Source organism: Drosophila willistoni (genome assembly GCF_018902025.1).
Source record: "Drosophila willistoni isolate 14030-0811.24 chromosome XR unlocalized genomic scaffold, UCI_dwil_1.1 Seg8, whole genome shotgun sequence".
Taxonomy (NCBI): Eukaryota; Metazoa; Arthropoda; class Insecta; order Diptera; family Drosophilidae; genus Drosophila; species Drosophila willistoni.
The window spans coordinates 2,757,334-2,762,215 of NW_025814059.1; the positions used below are offsets into that span (position 1 = coordinate 2,757,334).

Below are 4,882 nucleotides of genomic sequence, written 5' to 3' on the forward strand. Positions count from 1 at the left end.
AGAAAGAAACACAATGGCCAAAATAACATCCATACAAGAGCTAAGATTATCTAGAGTATCAAAATCAAAGTAGGCTATATAAGTTTAATGGAAAAATTGCTTTGAACCTCTTTCAGATCTGTACGATAGAGAGTTTTAAGTTTAAAGTCTGCGCTTTTTACTATATGTATTCGGCCCAATGCATGAAGCACAAAGGCATAGGATATTAGGATAGGCCTTAATACTCTTATCTAAATGTAAATGTGTAAAAAAATGTAACACAGTGGCGGAAATGAGGGGAACTTTTCCCCCTAAAGTATGCAACAAGCAGTCCAAATATTCCCTTTTTTGAAATATATATCAGTTTTAAAATGTATCTTGCTAAAAGAAATCATATCGAAGCACATATTTAGATTCTTTAAACAATGAATACTCCTCCAGGCCATTGCATACTTTAAGGGGCCCTAGATATGCCTAAGATCTGGCGGAACTACAAGCCCAAATGCCTCATAAGTTAAGGATAACACTTTGCTTACTGTGAATGATTACTGAATACCAGGGACCGAAAATAATTATTATTTCCCAAAAAATTTTCCAAAAAATCATAAACATATGCAATAATTGTTACAAAAACCCTCAATCTTAATTCTTATTTTTGATTTTTAAAATAAAACTCAAGAATAACTTATGTTTTTGATTTTTATTTTTTTCCTCAACCCATAACTGTTATTTTTGAAAAAAAAAATAAAAATCATTGCTGACTCAATTTGAATTATTAATAGGATTATTATCAAACGATTGAAGTTGGAATTGGAAATTTTAAAATTTTTTTCAGATTGGATGTGTATTTTTGCAAAAAAACTATTAATAATTCAAATTATTAGTCAGCAATTTTTGAGAAAAAAAAAATAAAAATCATTAAATTTTTTTTAATTTTTATTTAGATTTTTATAATTTTTTTTTTTTTTTATAAATTACAAATGATTTTTATTTTATTTTTTTCAAAAATAACAGTTATGGGTTGAGGGAAAAAATAAAAATCAAAAATAAAAGTTATTTTCGAGTTTTATTTTAAAAATCAAAAATAAGAGTTATTTTTGAGTTAAATGGAAAAAGTTTCAAAATAATAATTATTATTGATTTTTTTAGACTTATCTTATAACAGTTACGGTCCCTGATTTTGAAATCATTTTACCCAGTGTTGGAGAAATTGTCCAGCCTAAAAATTATTGCTTAAGAATGTGGGATAGTAGTACTGTTATTTTCATTCCCTTTGACGCCTATTTTCGGAAACCTTTTTCTTTTGCACGCTTGATAGTACAACTATCACGTAATTCGGTTGGCAAAAAAAAAAAAAGTACAAAAATGTTTAAATGGTCCTTATTCAAAGTAAATATTATCTTTACAGAAAAAAAGACAATAGAAGGGAAAAGAAAGGCAACTTTAGGAAGAATTGGACATTACATTAGAATAGTTAAAGATTTATAATAAAAATCAAATCGATTTAAACTTTAAATTTAAAGGGAATGTGGTTCAGTTTAAACAAATTTGAAAGAGCGAAATGACGACCCTTGAGAAGTCAGAAACTTAAAAAGAAAAAAAAGAAAAAAAAAGGAAAAAAAGATGGATCAAGGCAATATAGGGGGATTTTTTCAAGAATAATGAAATATCTATATATATATATAAAATTCTCGAGTGTGTGGTGTTTGTTACCAAACTACTCCGAAACGGCTCGACCGATTCTCATGAAATTTTTTATGCAGATCGTGTAGGACTGAGAATCGGCCAACATCTATTTTTTATACCCAAATGTATATATATGTATAAGTTCGGATATAAATTGTAATTTTTTATCGACTCTCAAAGCTGAAAATCTACATACTAATCCAAAAATGAAATCTAAGTAGTCCATGGCCAATGAAATGTAAAATTTCCGGTCACTTGGAAAATTCAAACACAAATTATTTTAGTACAACACAAGCATTCCAACCATTCGGACCTAAAAAAAAAAAAAACAAAATTCGAAAACACAAAATTTAGTTTTAAGGATAATGTGAAAATTTTCTAAAAAATAACTTTATAATAAAAACGTAAAAAAAAAGAAAAATTCCGAAAAACTAAAAAAAAATTTTTTAAATTCCGAAAAACTAAAAAAAAAAGAAATTCCGAAAACTAAAAAAAAATTTTTTTAACTCCGAAAAACTAAAAAAAATTTTTAAAATTCCCAAAAATTAAAAAAAATAGTAAAAAATCAAAAACATAAAAAAAAATCTCTGCAACATCAATCGACGCTGCTCAACTTCAAGGAACGGTCTATTCTCTTTATAGCAAGTTTCTTCATATCGATTTTCATTATCCAACCCAAAAATGTTAATCTGCTCAACTTCGAGGAACGGTCTATTCTCTTTATAGCAAGATTCTTCATATCGATTTTCATTATCCAACCCAAAAATGTTGATCCTGTAAGTAAATAAAGATTCGAAAAGTAAGCCAAACCTAATTGAATCTACGCCCACAGCACAAAAAATTGTTAGGACAAAACACACATATACGATCTATTTTGACTTGACAGTAAATTATATTTTGATACTAACTCATTTGATCCTTATTTTTCTTTTAACTATTGACTTTATTCTTACAAAAAGAAGCTAAGGGAATATCATATCATCGTCGCAACCGAACTCGCTGCGCTAATTATTGATCAAGAAAATAATACACGTTATACACCAATCAGTTTTCTAACTTGATTTATTACAACAATGCCACGAACACGCAGGGGGGCTAATTTGAGTCGTCAAACAGATCTAGAGGCATGCAAGATAGAAGAGCAATAAGATCAGATGCAGAAAGGCAACAAAGTAATGCAGATGTCCGTGTAAGAATGGCGCAGTTACGTGCATCACAATTACAAGAGGTACGAGATGAGCGAATCCAACAAAGACAATTGGAACGAAGAGAAGCGCGCAGATTCGTAGCCAACAGACGTAGAGGGATTGACCAATATCAACAAGTACTTCGAGCATTTACATCACATTCATTTCTTCGACTAGCATTTCAGTATGAGCCTGATGTTGAATATTACGCTGGAGTTTTATATTTTTCTGCCGTTCAAATTTCGTGTCTTCGCTTTTATCCAGGTGAATGGTTGCTGCCCTGGCTAAATTGAGATTTTATGACGTGTATCCCAACCTGAACAGCATAGTTTTCAATGATTTTTTTTGACATGTGTTTGGAAAACTTAATTATTTCTGTTTTTTAAATTTTTACTCTCTGTATGTTTTTATGATCATTATAATGAAATACTTTTATATTTCTATCTATATTATTATTGTTTTGTATTATTAAATTATGTTCATCAAAGCATAAATTAGTTCAGCTAAAAGGTAACACGAAATTCTCTGACTGTTAGGCGTTACGAAGTTCGCCGGGTTTGCTAGTTTATTATAAATTTTTTTACATACAAAATTATTGAGTTTACCAAAATTTTTAGTATTAAAAAATATGTCCAAAGAAACTCATCAAAAAGCACCGGTCAAACGCATTTCCGGGTTTTAAAGCGTTCTAGGCGAAACCTACTCAGTGAATAGTGTTATATAGTCCGTTCATGGCAGAAAAAAAGAATGGATCAAGGCAATAGAAGCGGATTATCTTCAGAAGAAGAATGAAATATTCATAATAAAGACTAAGGAAAATAATAGCCACTAAGCTGTGCCTATCCCACTAATTGGGACTAATAGCACCGGTCAAACTCATTTCCGGGTCTTAAAGCTTTCCAGGCGAGACCTACTCAGTGAATAGTGTTGTAAACAGTGCAAATTTGGTCCATTCATGGCCGAAATGGCATTCGTCTGTCGTATTTAATGTGAATGACGACCCTTGAGAAGTCAGAAACTTAAAAAGAAAAAAACAAAAAAGAGAAAAACAAAAGGATGGTTGGATGGCAATAGTTGCGGATCATCTTCAGAAGAAGAGTGAAATATTTATTTTAAAAACTAAGGAAAATAATAGGCACTGAGCCTTCCAGGCGAGACCTACTCAGTGAATAGTGTTATATAAATCCGTTCATGGCGGATTATCTTCAGAAGAAGAGTAAAATATTCATAATAAAGACTAAGGAAAATAATAGCCACTGAGCTCTGCCTATCCCACTAATTGGGACTAATAGCACCGGTCAAACTCATTTCCTGGTTTTAAAGCTTTCCAGGCGAGACCTACTCAGTCAATAGAGTTGTAAACAGTGCAAATTTGGTCCATTCATGGCCGAAATGGCATTCGTCTGTCGTATTTAATGTGAATGACGACCCTTGAGAAGTCAGAAACTTAAAAAGAAAAAAACAAAAAAGAGAAAAACAAAAGGATGGTTGGATGGCAATAGTTGCGGATCATCTTCAGAAGAAGAGTGAAATATTTATTTTAAAAACTAAGGAAAATAATAGGCACTGAGCCTTCCAGGCGAGACCTACTCAGTGAATAGTGTTATATAAATCCGTTCATGGCTGATTATCTTCAGAAGAAGAGTAAGATATTCATAATAAAGACTAAGGAAAATAATAGCCACTGGAGCTCTGCCTATCCCAGTAATTGGGACTAATAGCACCGGTCAAACTCATTTCCGGGTCTTAAAGCTTTCCAGGCGAGACCTACTCAGTGAATAGTGTTGTAAACAGTGCAAATTTGGTCCATTCATGGCCGAAATGGCATTCGTCTGTCGTATTTAATATAAATGACGACCCTTGAGAAGTCAGAATTGGATGGCAATAGTTGCGGATTATCTTCAGAAGAAGAGTGAAATATTTATTTTAAAAACTAAGGAAAATAATAGGCACTGAGCTGTGCCTATCCCACTAAATGGGGACTTTCGGTAATTATTAACTCACAATAGGCCGATAAGTTATAGACCAAA

General features: G+C 31.5%; 1 long non-coding RNA gene across 1 annotated transcript; it reads left to right on the plus strand.

Annotated features, from left to right (window-relative positions):
- The first annotated feature begins 2,210 nt into the window (after window positions 1–2,210).
- On the plus strand, window positions 2,211–3,299 carry LOC124460763. Its single transcript, XR_006954770.1, has 2 exons — window positions 2,211–2,441; window positions 2,498–3,299. It is a non-coding gene; the product is annotated as an uncharacterized LOC124460763 (long non-coding RNA).
- The last annotated feature ends 1,583 nt before the right edge of the window (window positions 3,300–4,882 follow it).